This window comes from Oncorhynchus keta, chromosome 36, assembly GCF_023373465.1.
Source record: "Oncorhynchus keta strain PuntledgeMale-10-30-2019 chromosome 36, Oket_V2, whole genome shotgun sequence".
Taxonomy (NCBI): domain Eukaryota; kingdom Metazoa; phylum Chordata; class Actinopteri; order Salmoniformes; family Salmonidae; genus Oncorhynchus; species Oncorhynchus keta.
Window position 1 is genome coordinate 14,423,485 of NC_068456.1, and position 25,007 is coordinate 14,448,491.

Consider the following 25,007-nt stretch of genomic DNA (forward strand, 5'->3'; position numbering starts at 1 on the left):
ACCCACAGTTCCAAGGGCATGTGTTTGTGTATGTGTGTGTATAAGAGTTCAGGGAGTCTACTGTCTTGGATAAACATGGAGAGGGAGTCTATCAGTAAGGGTCTCCACTTAGTTAAATATAAGGCTTTCATTTGACAGTTAAATAACATTAAATCAAATAGATTTTCTTAATAACCTTGACAAACAGTTCCTCTTTTAATAGTCAAAGTCTCTTTCATACCTAAAAAGATTTCTGGGAATCCATTTCAGTGACTGCATTGACTGAGGAACAGCTGAGTATGTATTCATAGATGCTTTGTCCCTTAGTAAGTATGCATTTATTAGGGAGAAATTACGTGAGTATGTTTTTCCATTTAAGAATGTGTGTGCACATGTTTGTGTGTGTGTGTGTGTGAGAGACAGAGAGAGAGTGTGTGTGTGTGCCTATGTTTGTATGTGTGTGTATCTGCAGCCCTGAGATCTAAAGATTAGTGTAGAGTGCTGAGTGGATCCTCTGTGTAAGGCCATGGGAATGAGTCCTGGTTGTGAGCAGTTGGCCTGATGCATCACTTATCAAATAAAATAACATTGTATTTGTCACATGCGCCAAACACCTTACGGTGAAATGCTTACTTACAAGCCCTTAACCAGCATTGCTGTTTTAAGAAAAAGTAAATAATAAGAAATTAAAGTAACAAATACAGGGGGTAGTGGTACAGAGTGAATGTGCGGGGGGGTGCAAATAGTCTCGGTAGCCATTTGATTAGCTGTTCAGGAGTCTTATGGCTTGGGGGTAGAAGCTGTTGAGAAGCCTTTTGGTCCTAGACTTGGCGCTCCGGTATCGCTTGCCGTGCGGTAGCAGAGAGAACAGTCTATCACTAGGGTGGCTGGAGTCTATGACAATTTTTAGGGCCTTCCTCTGACACGCCTTGTATAGAGGTCCTGGATGGCAGGAAGCTTGGCCCCGGTGATGTACTGCACCGTACGCGCTACCCTCTAGTGCATTGCGGTCAGAGGCCGAGCAGTTGCCATATCAGGCAGTGATGCAAAGAAATCAGGATGCTCTCGATGGTGCAGCTGTAGAACTTCTTGAGGATCTGACGACCCATGTCAAATCTTTTCAGTCTCCTGAGGGGGAATAGGCACCACACGGCCAGATCTCATTGTTGTCGGTGATCAGGCCTACAGACGTTGTGTCATCAGCAAACTTAATGATGGTGTTGGAGTCGTGCCTATCTGTGCAGTCATGAGTGAACAGGGAGTACAGGAGGGGACTGAGCACATACCCCTGAGGGGCCCCTGTGTTGAGGATCAACGTAGCGGATGTGTTGTACCTACCCTTACCACCTGGGGGCGGCCCGTCAGGAAGTCCAGGATCCAGTTGCAGAGGGAGGTGTTTAGTCCCAGGGTCCTTAGCTTAGTGATGAACTTTGAGGGTACTATGCTGTTGAACGCTGAGCTGTAGTCAATTAATATAATTCTCACATAGATTTCCATGTGGGAAAGGGCAGTGTGGAGTGGAATAGAGATTGCATCATCTGTTGGGGCGGTATGCTTATTGGAGTGGGTCTAGAGTTTCTGGGATAATGGTGTTGATGTGAGCCATGACCAGCCTTTCAAAGCACTTCATGGCTACAGACGTGAGTGCTACGGGTCGGTAGTCATTTAGGCAGGTTACCTTAGTGTTCTTGGGCACAGTGACTATGGTGGTCTGCTTGAAACATGTTGGTATTACAGACTCAGACAGGGAGAGGTTGAAAATATCAGTGAAGACACCTGCCATTTGGTCAGCGCATGCTCGGAGTACACATCCTGGTAATCTGTCTGGCCCTGTTGACCTGTGTGTTACTTGCCTCGAAGCCAGCATATCACCACAACACTACACTCTCATTTACATACTAGTCTATTCAGTAGGAAAAACACTCCAGATACATAATGTGGACTGGGGTGATTCTGTTTTTGGGTGATGTAGTTGCTACCTTATTCAAAGATCTAAAGAAGTACTATTTAGGATCCAGTATTGATGAGAGGATTGATTATTGGAGGCATGTTGAAAGGGGATGACTTAGTAATTGAAAAGTGGGCCTGTGGTACTGTGCACAGTTTATTATAAGGCTTTAGAACACACATCACTGTCAGAACAAGGTGTATAGTACAGTATGATCAAATCATACACAGCTTGTCAGATGTTATTGCAGGTGCAGAGAAATGTTTGTGTTTCTAGCTCCAACAGTGCAGTAATACCTGGCAATAATAAAATAAACGATACACACCTAATGCAGAAAAAAATCATTAAGAAATTAAGAAATATCAGAATGCGCAATGTCAGAGACCGGAATATTAATATATATACATACAGTGCATTTGGAAAGTATTCCGATCCCTTGACTTTTTTCACATTTTGTTACATTACAGCCTTATTCTAAAATTTACTCAATAGTTTTCCCCTCTCATTAATCGACACATAATACCCCATAATGACAAAGCAAAAACAGTTATTTAGAAAACGTTTTTTTAGATTTTTTTTTATATTTTTTTATAGAAAAAACTGAAGTATTACATTTGCATAAGTATTCAGACTTTTTACTCAGTACTTTGTTGAAGCACCTTTGCCAGCGATTACAGCCTCGAGTCTTCTTGGGTATGATGCTACAAGCTTGGCACACTTGTTTTGTGGGAGTTTCTCCCATTCTTCTCTGCAGATCCTCTCAAACTCTTCTTAAGCTCTGTCAGGTTGGATGGGGAGCTTCGCTGCACAGCTATTTTCAGGTCTCTCCAGAGATGTTCGATCGGGTTTAAGTCCGGACTCTGGCTGGGCGACTCAAGGACATTCAGAGACTTGTCCCAAAGCCACTCCTGCGTTGTCTTGGCTGTGTGCTTAGGGTCATTGTCCTGTCCCGAGCACTCTGGAGCAAGTTTTCATCAAGCATTTTTCTGTACTTTGCTCCGTTCATCTTTCCCTTGATCCTCACGAGCCTCCCAGTCCCTGCCTCTGAAAAACATCCCCACAGCATGATGCTGCCACCACCATGCTTCACCGTAGGGATGGTTCCAGGTTTCCTCCAGACGTGACGCTTAGCATTCAGGCCAAAGAGTTCAATCTTGGTTTCATCAGACCAGAGAATCTTGTTTCTCATGGTCTGAGAGTCTTTAGGTGCATTTTGGCAAACTTAAAGCGGGCTGTCATGTGCCTTTTACTCAGGAGTGGCTTCCATCTGGCCACTCTACCATAAAGGCCTGATTGGTGGAGTGCTGCAGAGATGGTTGTCCTTCTGGAAGGTTTCCCCATCTCCACAAAGGGACTCTGGAGCTCTGTCAGAGTGACCATCGGGTTCTTGGTCACCTCCCCGACCAAGGCCGTTCTCCTCCAATTGCTCAGTTTGGCCGGGTGGCCAGCTCTAGGAAGAGTCTTGGTGGTTCCAAACTTATTCAATTTGAAAATGATGGAGGCCATTGTGTTCTTGGGGACCTTCAATGCTGCAGAAATGTTTTGGTACCCTTCCCCAGATTTTTGCCTCGACACAATCCTGTCTTGGAGCTCTACGGACAATTCAACATGGCTTGGTCTGACATGCACTGTCAGCTGTGGGACCTTATATCGACAGATGTGTGCCCTCCAATCAATTTAATTTACCACAGGTGGATTCCAGTCAAGTTGTAGAAACATCACAAGGATGATCAATGGAAACAGGATGCACCTATGCTCAATTTCGAGTCTCATAGCAAAGGGTCTGAATACTTATGTAAATAAGGCATTTCAGTTTTTCCTTTTTAATACATTTGCAAAAATGTATACAAACCTGTTTTTCACTTAGTCATTATGGGGTATTATGTGTAGATTGATGAGGGAAAACATATTTCATCTATTGGCTGTAACGTAACAAGTCAAGGGGTCTGAATTCTTTTGAAAAGAAAGTGTTGGTTCCATGTTTCATGAGCTGAAATGTTTCATGAGCTGAAATGAAAGTTCCCAGAAATGTTCAATATGCACAGAAAATATATTTCTCTCACATTTTGGTGCATAAATTTGTTTACATCCTTGTTAGTGAGCATTTCTCCTTTGCCAAGATAATCCATCCACCTGACAGTTGTGGCATATCAAGAAGCTGATTAAACAGCATGATCATTACATTGGTGCACCTTAAAATTGGTGCACTCTAAAATGTGCAATTTTGTCACACAACACAGTGCCACAGATGTCTCAAGTTTTGAGGGAGCGTACAATTGGCATGCTGACTGCAGGAATGTCTACCAGGGCTGTTACCAGAGAATTTAATGTTAATTTCTCTACCAAAAGCTGCCTCCAACATCGTTTTAAAGAATTTGGCAGCACGTCCAACTGGCCACACAACCACAGACCACGTGTAACCACGCCAGCCCAGGACCTTCACAACCGGCTTTAAAGTCATGTTCTCTGAACGGTCAGAGAACGATAAGAAACAATGTTCTTCTGTGGGAATTTCGGAAGTTCAGCATAATGTTTTCTACAGGCTTATACATGGTTCTATTTCATGTAAAGTTCTCAGAACGTTCAGAGAACGTTAAGTAACAACGTTCTTCTATGGGAATATCAATACTTCAGCAAATCGTTTTCTGCAGTTTTCCTTATGGTTATATTTAAAGTCATGTTCTCAGAACATTAAGAAGACATTCCATAAAAAAAAACAAGAAAACATTAGTAACATTCAAAGAATGTTCTAAGAATGTTATTTAAAAACATACATTCCGTTCTCAGCGCCAACAAAACTTTCTCTATGTTGTGTGTTCAGGTGTGTTGGCCGTTCCACTAATTGGCAACACGTGGTTCTTAAAGAGTGCTTGTTTTCTTTGAAATTGGGTCAGCTTTGTATGAGTAAAAAATAAACATGGCATGCTACTTCCATTCTGGTGGTGCAGTAAAGATTTAGATGCACTATTGTAAAGTGGCTGTTCCACTGGATGTCATAAGGTGAATGCACCAATTTGTAAGTCGCTCTGGATAAGAGCGTCTGCTAAACGACTTAAATGTAATGTAAATGCAGTGGACTTGGACTAATTCCATGGATAGAGAACAGAAGATCATGGTTTTGAATCTCACTGTCGCTGTGCCACAATAAAAAAAAATGGCTTGTATGATTATTGCCTGAGCAAATTCATTTCCATGGGTCCTATCTATGCTTGGAGTTCAAAACAGTTAATCTAAACTAAGCTAGCAGTGTTATTAAAAGTCTTATTGAAACATGTTCTCAGAACATTATTTAATTACCTTCAAATAACCTTGAATTTTAGTTCTCACAACATTAATAAAACCTCTCAGGGAACCATAGTAAAACGTTCTCAGAACCTCCCTGCAACTTAAAAATGTATGTTCCCAGAACAGGTCAAATTATCATGTCTGTTTTCAGAACATTTAAAAAACGTTCAGTTTTAACGGTCAGAAAACGTATTGTTTCATTCCCAGAACCAATGGGTACCTAAAAATGTACGTTCCCACAATGTGCTAGCTGGGCAGACTATATCTCATCCTCACTCTCTTCACTTCCTCCTCTCTCTCTTTCTCTTTTTCTGTTAATTCCTTTGCCTCATTCTTTCTCTCAGCCTCTCCCTCTCTCTGCTCCCTCCCTCCCTGCTGTTGAAGCTGAGTTTATTGGGAAATGAATGTCTCCGTCTAGTGCTCATTCACCCTTTTGACACCATGAGCTAACGAGTGGAGAACAGTCTACAGGAGCTGACACCGCCTAGCACTGCTCTCCCTCCCCCTTCTCTCTCTATCCTCTTGCCTCTCTCTCTCTGTTTATCCCTTTCTTTCATCCACCCTCTTGCTCCACTCACCCCATAGTCTCGCAGTCTCCAAATCACCCTACCTCTCTCTGCCTCCCAACGCCTTCTTTTTCTTCCCCTCTGCCTCCCACTCTTTCTGTCTCCATCCCTCTGTTAATGTTGTAGAACCAATTAGGCTAACACATACTGTGGTCTGGTCTGTTGGTCTGAGGATTATAGGCACATAGAGGCACCAGTTATCTAGTTAACCCCTCACTGTTGGTGCTGGTGTCGTGTGTACGCCTGTGCCCTCTCGGTTCTGTGCCAGTTCTATCTTTACCTGTATCTGCTTGTGCCTTACTGGTGTTTTGCCATTGCACGGGTTTGTGACAATCCTGTTCCCTATGTCTGTGTGCAGTGTGCGCGCCTTGTGTTGTACTCTATCAAATTGAATTCAGTTTTTACTGGCATGACTGTAAATATTTTACCGGCATTAAATAACATGGTTAATCACAGAATAATAGAGGGTAAGAATAATGTATTAAAGTGTCACTCCACAATGATACAATAATTGACAGTACAAAATACAGTTTAAAAAAAAAACACATTGTGGACCACTCAAATAGAGTTGAGACACAAAAAAAATATCATAGTCCTTTGGCGTCATCTATAATACATCACCTCATATATACATTATTGGTATCAGTTATTATACATTAGGTCATGTATACAGTGTATGCATCAACAAAAAACGAAGACTGTAGATAAAATGACATTTATGCACTTATAAATAAATGCACAATCAGCAATTAAGGAATGCTTTATCAAAATGTTCAAAAAACTGGTAAATTGCTCCCTGTCTCTATGGTTTCCATGAGCTCTAGCCTAACCCTTTCTGTGTGTCTGTTCTCTCTCTGGTCTCCCTCTGTCTTGCCTGCTACTCCTCTGCTCTTCTCCTTTGCACCTGCATCAAAGTTCAGCAATGTGTCTTCCAAAGAACCAACCGTACATGTACATCAGTGGAGGCTGGTTTAGAGGAGCTATACTGGCTGATTGTAATGGCTGGAATGGAATTCATTGAATGGAGTCGAACATGTGGTTTCCATTATGTTTGATGTGTTTGATACCGTTCCATCTATTCCATTCCAGCCATTTCAATTCTCCTAAAACTCCTCCCACCAGCCTCCTTTGATGTACATTCAGCATGGCAGTATGTGCTGTAGTCTAAGGCATGGGTAAATCCAGGGATGATAGTTGATTTAATTTCTTACCAGTAAGGGACTCCCTATGTGTGCAAAAAAACATTTATTAAAGCCTGGGTGTAATCATAGAATCACGTATAGAATCCCTATTCATTTAATATGATCTCTGTGGGCCTAGTGTAGGCCTAGTAAAGATTTTGTCACATACAGTTGAAGTCAGAAGTTTACATACACCTCAACCAAATACATTTATACACAGTTTCACAATTCCTGACGTTTAATCCTAGTAAAGATTCCATGTCTTAGGTCAGTGAGGATCACCACTTGATTTTAAGAATGTGAAATGTCAGAATAATAGTAGAGATAATTATTTATTTCAGCTTTTATTTCTTTCGTCACATTCCCAGTGGGTCAGAAGTTTACATGCACTCAATTAGTATTTGGTAGCACTGCCTTGAAATTGTTTAACTTGGGTCAAACATTCTGCCCACAAATTTTCTATAGGATTGAGGTCAGGGCTTTGTGATGGCCACTCCAATACCTTGACTTTATTGTCCTTACAACTTTGGAAGGATGCTTTGGGTCATTGTCCATTTGGAAGACCCATTTGCGACCAAGCTTTAACTTCCTGACTGATGTCTTGAGATGTTGCTTCAATATATCCACATAATTGTCCTACCTCATGATGCCATCTATTTTGTGTAGTGCACCAGTCCCTCCTGCAGCAAAGCACCTCCACAACATGATGCTGCCACCTCCGTGCTTCATGGTTGGGATGGTGTTCATGGTTTGCAAGCCTCCCCCTTTTTCCTCCAAACATATCGATGGTCATTATGGCCAAACAGTTCTATTTTTGTTCCATCAGACCAGAGGACATTTCTCCAAAAAGTACGATCTTTGTCCCCATGTGCAGTTGCAAACCGTAGTCTGGATTTTTTTATGGCGGTTTTGGAGCAGTGGCTTCTTTCTTGCTGAGTGGCCTTTCAGGTTACGATACAGGACTCGTTTTACTGTGGATATAGATACTTTTGTACCTGTTTCCGCCAGCATCGTGACAAGGTCCTTTGCTGTTGTTCTGGGATTGGTTTACAATGTTCGCACCAAAGTACATTCATCTCTAGGAGACAGAACGCGTCTCCTTCCTGAGCGGTATGACGGCTGCGTGGTCCCATGGTGTATATACTTGTGTACTATTGTTTGTACAGATGAACGTGGTACCTTCAAGCATTTGAAAATTGCTCCCAAGGATGAACCAGACTTGTAGAGGTCTACAATTTATTTTCTGAGGTCTTGGATGAATTCTTTTGATTTTCCCATGATGTCAAGCAAAGAGGCACTGAGTTTGAAGGTAGGCATTGAAATACATCCACAGGTACACCTCCAGCTGACTCAAGTTATGTAAATTAGTCTATCAAAAGCTTCTTAAGCCATAACATAATTTTCTGAAATGTTCCAAGCTGTTTAAAGTCATAGTCAGCTTAATGTATGTAAACTTCTGACCCACTGGAATTGTGATACAGTGAATTATAAGTGAAATAATCTGTCTGTAAACAATTGTTGGAAAAATGACTTGTGTCATGCACAAAGTAGATGTCCTACCCGACTTGCCAAAATTATAGTTTGTTAACAAGTAGTTTGTGGAGTGGTTGAAAAACAAGTTTTAATGACTCCAACCTAAGTGTATGTAAACTGCCGACTTCAACTTTAGCTATTAAAATGTATTATCTTTTAATGTAGAATAAACACAACCAGTGATGTTTTCATCTGATTGTTCAAACAATCACTTTAAAAAAGCGCTCCTGTAAGCTACCCATTCATGTTCGTCCATTCACAAAATAATTCCAGCATCCAAACAGTGCACTGTGCACCCACAATTTGATGAATGGAAACAATACTTTTTTTAGAATTTTCATAAGGCCTACACCTAGCCTGATGTCCGCGTGCGTCTTGGTATCAGCCACTCATCTCCGCCTTGGCAAAATGTAAGTGTTCTCGTCAAACCAACTCAATTTGGAGTGTATACTGTGGCTGACATGTGGTAATGTTATATATAGTTTTCTTGGCATTTTGTGTTAATTATCGTGATAGGCTCATGTTTTACCGGTACGGCGTACTCCCAATATTTATTTTGCCGGGACGCTATACTGGCTTACTTTCAACCCTGGATAAATCTTTATTATAACAGAAGAGTGGTCACCTTAACAAACTATGGTCATTAAAGCCTAGTGTGTTCAATAATTGAGAAAGCACGTAGTCAGTAAACATTTCAGAAAGGTAAGAGTTTCTATCAACCAGTTTGTAATGCATTGTAGATGCTTTATGGACATCAGTTGGCCCTGTGCAGGTCAGATAATCACTTTGTTCCTTCAGAGAGGGTGGTGAGGTAACCAGGACTGTTTCTAGGGGGCTTCAACCTTGATCCTAGTGAAAAAACATATACCACTGTTATGGATGTCTGTGTTTGTATTTACGTTTGTGTGTGTGTGTGTGTGTGTGTGTGTGTGTGTGTGTGTGTGTGTGTGTGTGTGTGTGTGTGTGCACAGTGCATACCACCTGACAGGGTCCCCTTGAAACTGCCCTCTACCCTAGCACGTGCGCGCGCCACACACACACACACACACACACACACACACACACACACACACACACACACACACACACACACACACACACACACACACACACACACACACACACACACACACACACACACACACACACACACACACACACACACACACACACACACACACGGGCTGTGATCTGGACTACCTTGAATAAGCACCTTCCAAACACAATATCATAATAAGTGTCTCTTCTTTGTCCCCTTCGATTAGCATCATGGCTCTTGCTTGTCATCCACTATTAGTATAGCACCATAACGTTCCTATTTATTCACTATGTAGAGTCTGGGTATAGTTTTCTTGGTGCTTGATTTTGTTATGTTCCTTCCCTAGAGGTGTTAAACTTGGACTAAGGACACAGAAAAACACAACTGATCTCAAAGAAAACAATGCAATATTGGATTTATCTCGGGGACATGATGCACTGCATTTGATTTCTGTTTAGTTTGACAACACACAACAATACATATCAACACACAGGTGTAAAATGGACACAACTGTATTGTTATGTCAAAGTAACAACAACATATCAATATATCGAAGTCAATGATCTGCTACAGCCCTAGAGTAGCACTATATACTAGAGGTCGAGCGATTAATCAGAATGGCCGATTAATTAGGGCCAATTTCAAGTTTTCATAACAATCGGAAATCTGTATTTTTGGACACCGATTTGGCCGATTTAAAAAAAATATATATATATATATTTTTTTTACACCTTTATTGAATCTTTATTTAACTAGGCATTCTTATTTTCAATAAAGGCCAAAGAACAGTGGGTTAACTGCCTCGTTCAGGGGCAGAACGACAGATTTTCACCTTGTCAACTCGGGGGATCCAATCTTGCAAACTTACAGTTAACTAGTCCAACGCTATAACCACCTGCCTCTCGTTGCACTCCACAAGGAGTGTTACGCAAATGCAGTAAACCAAGGTAAGTTGTTGTCGTTGTGTTCCTGGTTCGAGCCCAGGGAGGAGCGAGGAGAGGGGCGGAAGCTATACTGTTACACTGGCAATACTAAAGTGCCTATAAGAACATCCAATAGTCAAAGGTTAATGAAATACAAATGGTATAGAGGGAAATAGTCCTATAAATCCTAAAATAACGACAACCTAAAACCTCTTACCTGGGAATATTGTAGACTTATGTTAAAAGGAACCACCAGCTTTCATATGTTCTCATGTTCTGAGCAAGGAACTTAAACGTTAGCTTTCTTACATGGCACATATTGCACTTTTACTCTCTTCTCCAACACTTTGTTTTTGCATTATTTAAACCAAATTGAACATGTTTCATTATTTATTTGAGGCTAAATAGATTTTATTGATGTATTATATTAAGATAAAATAAGTGTTCATTCAGTATTGTTGTAATTGTCATTATTACAAATATTTTTTTTTTAAATCGTCAGATTAATCGGTATCGGCGTTTTTGGTCCTACAATAATCGGTATCGGCGTTGAAAAATCATAATCGGTTGACCTCTACTATATACAGTCCCTTCAGAAAGTATTCAGACCCCTTGACTTTTTCCACATTTTGTTACGTCACAGCCTTACTCTAAATGTACTAAATCGTTTTTTTCCCTCATCAATCTAAACACAATACCCCATAATAACAAAGCAAAAACAGTTTTTTAGAATGATTTGCTAATTTAAAAATATATATATATATATATATATATATATTTTATATATTTTTAATATATATATATATACAGACCCTTTACTCAGTACTTTGTTGAAGCACCTTTGGCAGCAATTACAGCATCGAGTCTTTTTGGGTATGACGCTATAAGCTTGGCACATCTGTGTTTGGGGAGTTTCTCCCATTCTTCTCTGCAGATCCTCTCATGCTCTTGTCAGGTTGGATGGGGAACGTTGCTGCACAGCTATTTTTAGGTCTCTCCAGAGATGTTCAATCGGGTTCAAGTCCGAGCTCTAGCTGGGCCACTCAAGGACATTCAGAGACTTGTCCCGAAGCCACTCCTGCATTGTCTTGGCTGTGTGCTTAGGGTCGTTGTCCTGTTGGAATTTGAACCTTCGCCCCAGTCTGAGGTCCTGAGCGCTCTTGAGCATGTTTTCATCAATGATCTCTCTGTACTTTGCTCCGTTCATCCTTGCCTCGATCCTGACTAATCTTCCAGCCCCTGCCTCTGCAAAACATCCCCACAGCATGATGCTGCCACCACCATGCTTCACCGTAGGGATGATTACAGGTTTCCTCCAGATGTGACGCTTAGCATTCAGGCCAAAGAGTTCAATCTTGGTTTCATCAGACCAGAGAATCTTGATTATCATGGTCTGAGAGTCTTTAGATGCTTTTTGGCAAATTCCAAGTGGGCTGTCATGTGCCTTTTTACTGAAGAGTGGCTTCTGTCTGGCCACTCTACCGTAAAGGCCTAATTGGTGGAGTGCTGCAGAGATGGTTGTCCTTCTGGAAAGTTCTCCCATTCACAGAGGAACTCTAGAGCTCTGTCAGAGTGACCATCAGGTTCTTGTCACCTCCCTGACCAAGGCCCTTCTCCCCCAATTGCTCAGTTTGGCCAGGTGGCCAGCTCTAGGAAGAGTCTTGGTGGTTCCAAACTTCTTTCATTTAAGAATGATTGAGGCCACTGTGTTCTTGGGGACCTTCAATGCTGCAGATTTTTTGTCTACGGACAATTCCTTCGACCTCATGGCTTGGTTCTTGCTCTGACATGCACTCTCAACTGTGGGACCTTATAGACAGGTGTGTGCCTTTCCAAACCATGCCCAATCAATTGAATGTACCACAAGTGGACTCTATTCCATTGTAGAAACATCACAAGGATGATCAATGGAAACAGGATGCACGAGAGCTCAATTTCGAGTCTCATGACAAAGGGTCTGAATACTTATGTAAATAAGGTATTTCATATATTAAAAAAAAAAAAAATCTACAAACCTGTTTTTGTTTTGTCATTATGGGGTATTGTGTGTATATCTCTGAGAAAAAAATAACATTTCATCCATTTTAGAATAAGGCTTTAACGTAACAAAATGTGGAAAAGTCAAGGGGTCTGAATACTTCGGGAAGGCACTGTGTATGTTTGTCTTTTGAGAGCACTTAATATCTCTGGGCTTTGGTGGAGTGATCTCAGTGTGTCAGCCAGTCAATCAGTGAGGACTGGTGTCAGATGCTGTGTAAATAAGGCATCATTCTCCCTGTCGTGTGCTCAGGGTGCCCAGGCATTAGCATTGGAGATGTGACACCCAACAGGCCCTGCTGAATTTTCAGGCTGCTTCATGCTACATAGGTTTTCCTTTCCGTATCCTGTAGGGAAAAATTGATACAGTTAGCCTACATATCGTGATATTTTTGACAAAATTATATCAATACTTTGACTACTAATTTTGCTGGTTAGTATGTGCTTAGTTGTATTAGCTAGCGCTAGTCAGCAGTTCCTGCATCCAATCCTATAGATATCCATCTTTTTACATTTTGAGTCATAATGTTTTCTCGACTTTTATTTCCGTGACTGACCAAAACTAATTTTCTCACTTGTCTCTCTGTAGTAGACATACAGTATGGTGAGCAATATGTTTGGAACATCAAATCGGAATAAAATTGCAGTATCAAATCACAATTCATATAGAATCGTGAGAATCTCGAAATCCCTGCTCTGGTCTGTCCTCTTTCTGTTTGGTTTAGGATGTTTATATTGCAGTATGAACCTAATTTAATTTGGAGGGATTTTGAATTGCTCTCTGGGTTTCAATGAGTTTTGGGGGGAGGTGGGTGCGGGTGTAGAAGGTTGAACATCGGCTGTTTTGGAATTTGATTTATCCTCTCTTGAGATGGTGTTACTGATGAGGGAAAGAGGGAGCTGGCAGGGATCCTCTAAAGCCTTGTTCACACTGCAGGCCTTAATTCTCAAATCACTTGTGTTTTTCAAATCCGTTATGGAATACTGATTGTCCAAACAGAAAGTTACAAGTGACCAAATTGGATTTGTGTGTGTTCAGTCTTTTGTTGACATGTTTGCAGTGGTGTAGACTGATTGGTGGTGGTGCCGGTGCTTCCTATCACTCAGAAGTTATGTAGCAAGCTACGGTGACAACAATGTCTACAATGGACAGTTCCCGGTTGCTTTGAATGTTCAAAATCATAGTGTAAGAACACTTTCAAAACCTTAAACAACCTAGTTCGCTACCACATGTCCTTGTCAGACTGTCAACAGAGTAGCTAGCAAGCAACAAGATATGCCAAATAACAGTCCTAAAACCAGTTGAGGTAAAATAAATCAGATTTGACCATTCACACACAAGTCGCATGGCCAGGAATCAGATTTATATCTGACTTCAAACCACATATGAAAATGTGGCTTGAAGTATCCTATTCCATGTGCTTTAGGGCTGTTCAGACTGCAGGAAAAATAACAGACTCAAACCAATCAGAAATGCAAAACATTTGGATTTTAGTCACTTCAAACTGCTTGAGCGTTCGTCTGAAGTTTTCAATATAGCATTTTCTCTCTTCTTTACTCTCTTCTTTACTCATTCCCTCCCCCTCCATCAATCCCTCCTGCCCGCCCCACCTCCCTCTTTCTTTCTCTCTGTCTCTCTCTTTCACACTCCCTCTCTCTTGCTCCCTCTCTCTTTCACTGTCTCTCTCCCTCTCTTCCATCGCCCTCATTCTCAGAAACCAAAGGAATTTTCTGAGAAAACCTCCTACTGTATATACCCAGCTGTTGGCATAAGTGGAAGCCCAGTTCCCTGAATAATCAGTCTGGTACACTGAGCAGTACTTAGGGCCATGTTCCCTGTGTTTCCTCCTCCACTTTTTAACACCCTGACCAGTGTCTCCAAATACCTTGGGATTTCAATAAAGGTAGTCCAATGCAATGCATACAAGGCTATTAGCAGTTGTCCAATAAGGTTGAACATGTCTGATATTACAGAAAGGAGTTGTCAGTGTGACAGGTCTATTATGGCTCATTTGTAAAGGCCAATTGTTGTTGTTATCAGACTTGCATTCATATTCAATCAGGAATTGGAACTAGGGAGAGTGAAAAAGCATAGGCTGAATTGCCCCGCAATGCGTTGCCTAGGACAACCCAAAAACATTTTGTGGTGAAATTCTGAAGAAATTAACTTCCACACACCTGAGTCTATTCTGAACTGAGTCTCATGTTATTCACAGGTGGGTGTTTTATGCCTCAACTGTAAAACATTGTTGCCTAAAATTGTCATGACGTGCTATGAATTTAAAGATCCAGGGCAGTCCAAAATGTAATTTTTCCTGTGCTTTATATACAGTTGAAGTCGGAAGTTTACATACACCTTAGCCAAATACATTTAAACCCAGTTTTTAATCATTCCTGACATTTAATCCTAGTATAAATGTCCTATTTTAGGTCAGTTAGGATCACCACTTTATTTTAAGAATGTGAAATGTCGGAATAATAGGAGGGTGAATGATTTATTTCAGCTTTTATTTCTTTCATCACATTCCCAGTGGGTCAGAAGTTTACATTAGAGGTCGACTGATTGGCATGGCCGATTAATTAGGGACGATTTGAAGTTTTCATAACAATCGGTAATCTGCAATTTTGGACGCCGATTACATTGCATTCAATGAGGAAACTGCGTGGCAGGCTGACCACCTGTTACACAAGTGCAGCAAGCTAGCATTAAACTGATCTTATAAAAAACAATCAATCTTCACCTAATCACTAGTTAACTACACATGGTTGATGATATTACTAGGTTAACTAGCTTGTCCTGCGTTGCATATAATCAATGTGGTGCCTGTTAATTTATCATCGAATCACAGCCTACAAAATCTATTTGGCTAAGGTGTATGTAAACTTCTGACTTCAACTGTAGCTCGTCTGGTAGGCTTGTGTCACTGGGCAGCTCACGGCTGTGCTTCCCTTTGTAGTCCGTTTTAGTTTGCAAGCCCTGCCACATCCGACGAGCGTCGGTGTAGTACGATAGATGAGTAAAAATGAAAAGCAATTCATATCCCTTTGAGCATGGTGAAGTTGTTATTACACTTTTGATTCTATATCAATACACCCAGCCAATACAAAGATACATGTGTCCTTCCTAACTCAATTGCCAGAGAGGCCAAGAGCTGAAAATAGTTGTTTTGCAATGATCAACACCTGCTTTTACACCTGCATTGTTTGCTGTTTGGGGTTTTAGGCTGGGTTTCTGTACAGCACTTTGAGATATCAGCTGATGTACGAAGGGCTATATAAATAAATTTGATTTGATTTGATTTGATCAACAAACAACTTAACAGAGCTTGAATAAAAAAAAGAGAATAATGTGCAAATATTGTACAATCCTGGTGGGCAAAGGTCTAAGACACTTACCCAGAAAGACTCCTAGCTGTAATCACTGCCAATGGTGATTCTAACATGTATTGAGATATTTCTGTATTTCAATTAGTCGTTATAGGCTATTGTGTGTAGATGGGTGAGAGAAAAAAATCTGTTTAATCAATTTTGATTTCAGACTGTAACACAACAAAATGTGTAATATGTCAAGAGGTAGGAATGCTTTCTGAAGGCACTGTATGCAGACACTTGTATGTGCTGCGCAGGTCGGCTCAATCAGAAATGACTAAAATGTCAAGCACGCTATATTGAATCCGTCCCCAAGTATGTGTTGTAGCTCTCATCAGACATTCTTCATCTTATAGATCTGTCAGTCTCAGAGATAGTGCATGACTATCTGTCAAATACTCATCTCATGCTATAGTAGTTGTCTGCTGCGCTCTAATTGCCCAGCACCAGCAGAGTACATTATATTCTTGATTAATGTTAATGTGTGTGTGTGTGTGTGTGTGTGTGTGTGTGTGTGTGTGTGTGTGTGTGTGTGTGTGTGTGTGTGTGTGTGTGTGTGTGTGTGTGTGTGTGTGTGTGTGTGTGTGTGTGTGTGTGTGTGTGTGTGTGTGTGTGTGTTGCATGAAATAATCACAGCTTTAATTTATGCTGTCAGGCCTTAAATAGCACGATTTAGAGCCTTAATGATGATTATGTTTTGTAGATGATGTGGTTTTAGATAATGATACTATGGATGGAAAAGAGATGACTGATTTGATGTGTAGAAGTCAGTGTGTGTGTCGTTAAGACCAGAACACTGACATGCTTCGTGTCAGGTGTGGTGTGAGCAGCAACAGATGGTGCCCCATTCGCTTGAGTGAGAAAGTGTGTGTGACAGTGTGTGTGTCTGTCACAGAAAATATGATTATGAACGTGTGTGTGTGTGTGTGTGTGTGTACATGCTTTAAGGGGCATAAGTGAAAGCACTGCAGTTTGGCTGGGTCTCAGCTGGCCTTGCTTGCATTATTGTTCATAGGCAGAAAGAAGTGGTTGCTCGACTGAACAGAAGGCAACCTTTTTGTTTCTGATGAGAGAGCACACATCACTCTGTCTCTGCTCTTTCACTGTGGCCATCCTAGACTGTACAGACTTGGACTACATTACATAGAGGGAAAGGAAGTAGTAGAATCGTTTGGCAGCTAAATAGCATATGTACTGTGAATATTTAGCACATGCTTTAAGAAGTTAATAAAATACCAGAAGTAAGGCCAGCAGTCACATAGTGAATATGGAGCAAACCTGCCAGTGAAGATGCAGAGTAGGATGGAGGGACTTCCTGTAAACCAGCAGAATGGGAGAATCCAATGTCTCATTTTCCAGACTCTCACTACCAATCATGTTGGCCTAGCCACGAAAATCTGTTCAAACAGTGAGAGAGAGAGAGAGAGTGACAGAGTGTATTTGTGTTGTGTGTATTGTGTGCGTGGGGGTGTGCATATGCGAGTGAGGGAGTGGAGCATCAAAAGAATATGGACATTAGCAATAGCCTCTTCACTATCACCAATACACATGGCAATCATACTGCCATGGTCGATTCAGCCATCCAACTGTGGTCGCTCACTGTGAGTGAATGAGTGTGTGACGCACATTGAGGGTATGACGAAGGCTGAGCTGTTGTATTTGAAGGAGCTTTACTCTTTGTGGGCTATGCCAAGCTGAAGGTCATATTCTGTCTTTCATGAACTGGCTGTATGCCCCCTCCTTCCCAAGTCATCTTTTGAGAACTTGTTCACCCAGACAAAAGACAGCTGCAGAAGCCTGGCGAAGCAAAGAACACAAAGACAGAACTTTTCTCCAAGGGAGAAAATGGCGCAAACCTCATCCGTCTTTGAAATGTTTGAATCCCAATCATGGTAGATGCAGAGTGTTTACTTTTTGCACTAGTACTGTATTCCAATCTGGTAATGGGTGTCCGTTACAGAAGTCTGAATTAGTCTCATGATAATAGCATTGGTTGGCAGTGTGTCACCTGACCGCATGATGTTCTAACGTGTCAGCAGAGAAGCTCCCGAGCACACCTTCACCAGACCTGATGACATCGCTTCTCCACTCTGTGAGTAAAGGGTTAAGCACACCAACCTCTCCTCAGGGCAGTGTGTGTGTTTGTGTGAGTGAACAAGAGAGAGAGAGCGACATTGGATAAGAGAATAGACTAAACGGTGGCTGTTTATTCTCTAGGCTGTCATACAGTGTATGATGCTGGGTATATTTTTAGCCCTGAGATTTGATCCCGGTTGTAGCTGTGAAGAAAGATTGCTGAGAAAGAGGATATGACGTCAGCATATGCTCCACATCCTCTTCTCACTGTCAGTCAGACTTCCTGTTGTCATGACAGATGTGCTAACTGGCCTGCATTCAATATCACTGATAAGCTGTGTAAACATTTTAGAATAGCAATGGTTCCGAACTGAGTAAAGGGTTGCACAATCCAACAGTATAATGACAAGGAAGATGTTTTGTAATTGATGCATGGTTGTCAGCTCCGTCGCTGATTGCTAATCATTGTTCATCATTGTCCTGCAATATATGCTAAGACTGTTGAAGTACTTGCTGTGCTGGACATAAGGGATGGCGTTTGCTTTGTGGATCTTGTTTGATGTTCTGAGTCTGGAATGGCATGCCAGGATGCTAGTAGGGTTGGCCCTGGATCATTATTCAGCGGTATGGAACGGAACAGGGGGACGTTTTGGAGATTTGTATTGCATTTTTGAATAGTCTAGTGTTAGAGTAGAGCAATCAAAGCTTTTGAACACTTGTTGGATAATGGATACAGAGATAGACATGCCTTTTGTGCTGTTTGACAGAGTTGACAGTTAGGTGCATTCTATAAAGGAAAGGTTTTGATTAGGTTGTTCTTTCACGGATCCCTCCGGAACTTTCATTACGCACACCTGCCCCCTATTCCCAGTGATTAGTAATTGTATAAGTGTGTCTTTGGTTTACCATTGTGCTGTCGATTATTGTTACAATGTCCTTTGGTTCGTGTGAGTTCCTGGTCTATGTGTGGTTTGACTTTCGTGCCATTGTGGATTGCGCAGATGATTACGGGTCTCGTCCATTGTGTTAATCATTGTGCGCTTGTGTTATTTATTCGAGGTACTCCTCGCTCTTTTGTTTGGGTTTTTACCCTGTGTTTTGTATAGTGTTTGTTTGGTTTTCGTCCCTGTGCCTTTACACGTCACGACGTAATTTGGGTAAGAAATAAAAAAAACTATTACGCATTCCTGCACCTGTCTACCGAATAATTAATACCAACGTGACATGTTCCTTTCCATGGTGTGATGGCTCACACTTTGGTTTGTGGAAGGGTTTGTTTCGGATGTGGTTAATGTTGGGAAAAGTATGTGTACATTTTTTTTTTTAAATCTATATATGTACACTAACGTTCAAAAGTTTGGCGTCACTTAGAAATGTCCTTGTTTTTAAAAGAAAATATAATTTTTGTCCATTAAAATAACATCAAATTGATCAGAAATACAGTGTAGCCATTGTAAGTGACTATTGAAGCTGGAAATGGCTGATATATCTACATAGGTGTACAGAGGCCCATTATCAGCAACCATCACTCCTGTGTTCCAATGGCACGTTGTGTTAGGTAATCCAAGTTTATCATTTTAAAAGGATAATTGATCATTAGAAAACCCTTTTGCAATATGTTAGCACAGCTGAAAACTGTTGTTATGATTAAAAGCAATAAGACTGGCCTTCTTTAGACTAGTTGAGTATCTGGATCATCAGCATTTGTGGGATCGATTACAGGCTCAAAATGGCCAGAAACAAAGAACTTTCTTCTGAAACTCATCAGTCTAGAGAAATTGCCAAGAAACTGAAGATCTCGTACAACGCTGTGTACTACTCCCTTCACAGAACTGCGCAAACTGGCCCTAACCAGAATAGAAAGAGGAGTTGGAGGCCCCGGTGCACAACTGAGCAAGAGAACAAGTACATTAGAGTGTCTAGTTTGAGAAATGGGCGCCTCACAAGTCCTCAACTGGCAGCTTCATTAAATAGTACCCGCAAAAATACCAGTCTCAACGTCAACAGTGAAAACACGTCTCCGGGATGCTGGCTTTCGAGGCAGAGTTGCAAAGAAAAAGCCATATCTCAGACTGGCCAATAAAAATAAAAGATTAAGATGGGCAAAAGAACACAGACACTGGACAGAGGAACTCTGCCTAGAAGGCCAGCATCCCGGAGTCGCCACTTCACTGTTGACGTTGAGACTGGTGAGTACTATTAAATGAAGCTGCCAGTTGAGGACTTCTGAGGCGTCTGTTTCTCAAACTAGACACTCTGGGACGGAATCAATGGAATGATATCAAGCACATCAAACATGTGGTTTCCATGAGTTTGATACCATTCTATTCACTCCATCCCAGTCATTATTATGAGCCGTCCTCCTGTGACCTCTCTCTCAGTACCAGGGCAGGCAATCAGTAGCTAGACCAGGACTGAATACTGTATAGTGTTCCTCAGTACCTTTTTCCACGTAGAGAGTGTTTCTACAGACAAGAGAAGAGACAGAACATTGGTCTGTTGTGGGTGGATGCCTTCGGGTAGGACTAAGGATGAGAGCCTAATTTGCCTCCAGAGAAACCACACACACAGCGTAGGTGTGTGAGTGTGTTTGATCTTAGGGTTTTTAAATAGTAGTTTAAGCTCCTAATATCGCTGGTTTCCCTGGTGTGCTCCAATCACTTCTATTTACTCCATCTCTGGGTCTTCCGGCTGCGAGTGCTAGGACTTCCCACAAACAACTATAACAGGAAAGTGTGTGTGGGAGTCAAAAAGTGTGTGTGCTGCCACTGTTGGGTATTTTTCTCTCTTTTGGTTGCTAGCAGGCAAGAAGTAGGTTAATAAGGTGGTAAGCCCAGCACAGATATTTGGTAGGAAACTAATTAAGTGTTGACCTGGACTGCTGTTGGATTATGGGATGTTGGAGGATGTGAGCGTGTGTGAGCATATGTATGTGTGTGTGATAGTGATCAGAGGTCCTCTACAGGGGACAGCTCCTAAGCTAGGCCAACAGCTGCTTCCCTGGCTTCTAATTTGCATTTCCACTTTGAAGCCTTTTTCCTATTATGTCTGCAGAGGAATATTTAGCATATTATTAATGGCTTACATGTGCAGCTAACCTACCCACACTGTCATGAACATAGACACGCACACATGCGCATGTACAGTATGCGTGTACAGGCACGCAACGCACACACACAAACTCCCCTAACCATGTCAGCTACAGGCTTGTGACTGATCTTAGTGTACAGTGTGTTATGTATCCAAATAGATGCAGTAATATCACTCTGTTTATTTGATAGTGTAAGCAACACTTAGGCGTCGTTCCTGGTGCTTTGAGCTTTTTGTTCCCCCACTAAAAGCCTAATGCAGAGGTTCAGATTCAGAGCAGACCTTCACTGACACTGTGTCTAATGGCTGTCATAGAGGGACTCAGGAACATAATGAAGACTGTTGAGTTGGTGTGTGTGTGTCTTTACCTTTTTATTTGTGTTTGTAGTGTTTGTGTGTGTGTGTGTGTGTGTGTGTTTACTCTTTGAAGTCTTCATAGAAGCCTGGCGCTGTTGTTCAAAGAGTCGCCTCTTTCTATTCTCCCTTCTTTCCTCCTCTCACAATGAGGCTATGCCTCAAAGGACCCTAACAAAATGGAGGGCCACTCCCCCCTACACACACACACACACACACACACACACACACACACACACACACACACACACAGGTGCGGCAGAGCAGGGGAGACAGCTGTGGACTAGCCAGAGGTCTCTGTCCTTGTCTCTGGCTGGACCAATGGGAGGGCAGGAGGAAGCAGGTCAATAGTGGCAGAGAGGGCCAGGAGGATCAGGGTCTCTCTGCTTAGAGGACAGGATAGGGGCAGGATAGCCCTTCAAAACACCTGTCAGTGTTTTCTCTGTACTTAGAATATTAAATAACCGCCCATGCACACAACACACACACATCATGTATGACAGATGATGAATGACTGTGGTCACTAGTCAGCTCTTCTTTATTTTCTCTTTCTGAACAGCTGTTCTGCCACATGCTTACTGGAAGTCTGATCCACTGGTCCTGCATGAATAACCAAGATGGCTGAAGGGTCTAAATAGGATACATATGTACTGCCTAATATTTGACCATTGATGGCTACGTATTGGGTTTTAAAATACCTTTCTCCACATAGAGAGTCAGTGTGGTGTTATGTGTGTTAATAATCACTGTCAAAGCAGTGTCTTGCCTTTTTCTCTGCCCTTGCCCAATGACATCCACAGAAGGCAACAGGGAAAAATTCATATGTGTCCGACCGTCTACGGTAGATTCGGTCTTATGTAGCAAATTGTGTTGAATTTTTTTTACATTGGATAAAAGTAGACTCAAAGCTAGAAAATTGTATATCATACACTGCAGTTGAGGAACAATGGGAAAGTAATTCTGCTTTGAAAGTTGATAAACGTTTAACCCCACTTGGCTTTTGAATCTTTTGGTACACCTACTGGAGAGTTATTCTTTGTCTACACCCTTTCAGCATCGTTCACCCCCTCTAAAGCCTTAGCCACGCCCATCTCTTTAGGGATTCACGTGTGAGGCCATGTGGTAAACACACGCTATATCAAATAAAATCTTAGTTTTGTTGTCACATGCACAGGATACAGAAGGTGTAAACGGTACAGTGTAGTGGTTACTTAGTAGCAATATCAAAAACAGAAAGTGCCCATATAAAAAATATTGTATAAATATTTTATCATTATTATATGATGCTTACCCGGTACACTTGTCTAAATTGATGGGTCATGTGAAGGAAATGCTATAACCACTCCCCAGCCAGCTAAGTGGATGAGTCACTATTGTCTAGACATGTACACATGTTCATGAAATACAATAGATGGCCATAATTACCCCCAGACAAACCTCGCTAATTTGATGGGTCATGTAATAATCCGTCCGAATTAGAGTTCTTTGTCTAGACATGTTAGGTTAGGACTAGCTAGGTAGCTAGCTAGTTAAACAATGAACCAGGATAATCTCATAGTACTACAGTACCAATACAAACATTGTCATAGCTGTAGTATGAATCTGCAGGTAGCTAAAGCTAACAAAATTGGTTCAACGTTAGCTAGCTAACATTAGGCTATAATTAGCAATGCAAATGGATTTTCTCATTCAAATAATTTTACTACACAGATCATGCCCATAATGCTAGTTAGCGAGCCAGCAAGCTAACGTTTGCTAACTAACAGTAGGCTTTAACTTGCAATAAAACTGACTTTCTGACCAAATGAGAAACTTATATCTGAAAATGTAGCTAGACTCTTACCTGTATACATGGATGAATGCTTCACGTAGTTAAACATTTAACTCAATTTTGTTTAGCTACATCTCGTTTGGCCAGCGTTGTGTCAAGTCATGTTGTTGAGAAAAGTAGCAAAACTTTTGTAGTTCTCGATGGCTAACGCTATAGCTTTCATGGAAAGGACTGTCAACACATACTGAACAGCTCACGTTATAGACAGAAGCATGTTACATGGCAGACCAATCCAAACTCATCTCCCGGCATATCCAACCCATCCATTTTCTCAGCCAATCATGGCTTGTGGGAAGGTTCCACCTTTTTCTGTGGCTAAACCAACTTGGCTCATAATTTAACAATTGTATTTGTATTTATGGATAGAATACAAGTTTGTTAGTAAGGCACATGAAAGGTCACATATTCCAGAAGGCATTTCTACCAAAATACACATTTTGATAAAACATTTTTGTTTATGTTCAAATTATGCTCCTGTGAAGTAGTGCAACATATGCCTAGTTTCCTGAAACGAGTCATATATGTACAATGCCTTCAGAAAGTATTCATACCCCTTGACTTATTCCACATTTTGTTGTGTTACAGACTGATTCAAAATGTATTAAAGATTTTTTTCTCACCTACAGTGCCTTGCGAAAGTATTCGGCCCCCTTGAACTTTGCGACCTTTTGCCACATTTCAGGCTTCAAACATAAAGATATAAAACTGTATTTTTTGTGAAGAATCAACAACAAGTGGGACACAATCATGAAGTGGAACGACATTTATTCGATATTTCAAACTTTTTTAACAAATCAAAAACTGAAAAATTGGGCGTGCAAAATTATTCAGCCCCCTTAAGTTAATACTTTGTAGCGCCACCTTTTGCTGCGATTACAGCTGTAAGTCGCTTGGGGGTATGTCTCTATCAGTTTTGCACATCGAGAGACTGAAATGTTTTCCCATTCCTCCTTGCAATACAGCTCGAGCTCAGTGAGGTTGGATGGAGAGCATTTGTGAACAGCAGTTTTCAGCTCTTTCCACAGATTCTCGATTGGATTCAGGTCTGGACTTTGACTTGGCCATTCTAACCATTCCATTGTAGATTTTGCTTTATGTTTTGGATCATTGTCTTGTTGGAAGACCAATCTCCATCCCAGTCTCAGGTCTTTTGCAGACTCCATCAGGTTTTCTTCCAGAATGGTCCTGTATTTGGCTCCATTCATCTTCCCATCAATTTTAACCATCTTCCCTGTCCCTGCTGAAGAAAAGCAGGCCCAAACCATGATGCTGCCACCACCATGTTTGACAGTTGGGATGGTGTGTTCAGGGTGATGAGCTGTGTTGCTTTTACGCCAAACATAACGTTTTGAATTGTTGCCAAAAAGTTCAATTTTGGTTTCATCTGACCAGAGCACCTTCTTCCACATGTTTGTTGTGTCTCCCAGGTGGCTTGTGGCAAACTTTAAACAACACTTTTTATGGATATCTTTAAGAAATGGCTTTATTCTTGCCACTCTTCCATAAAGGCCAGATTTGTGCAATATACGACTGATTGTTGTCCTATGGACAGAGTCTCCCACCTCAGCTGTAGATCTCTGCAGTTCATCCAGAGTGATCATGGGCCTCTTGGCTGCATCTCTGATCAGTCTTCTCCTTGTATGAGCTGAACGTTTAGAGGGACGGCCAGGTCTTGGTAGATTTGCAGTGGTCTGATACTCCTTCCATTTCAATATTATCGCTTGCACAGTGCTCCTTGGGATGTTTAAAGCTTGGGAAATCTTTTTGTATCCAAATCCGGCTTTAAACTTCTTCAC

The 25,007-nt window shown here is 41.4% G+C and overlaps 1 protein-coding gene across 3 annotated transcripts in view; it reads left to right on the top strand.

The window, feature by feature from the left end:
- Positions 1-25,007, top strand: part of ccdc85a (coiled-coil domain containing 85A) — a 38,255-nt gene that overhangs the window by 4,443 nt on the left and 8,805 nt on the right. Inside the window, exon 1 of one of the 3 annotated variants that reach the window (XR_004822662.2) lies at positions 18,862-19,093. The exons of the other annotated variants lie outside the window; for them this stretch is intronic. The gene's annotated coding sequence lies outside the window, so the exon portion shown is untranslated. Of the gene's footprint in view, positions 1-18,861; positions 19,094-25,007 lie in introns of those variants that run through there. 3 annotated transcript variants of the gene reach the window in all.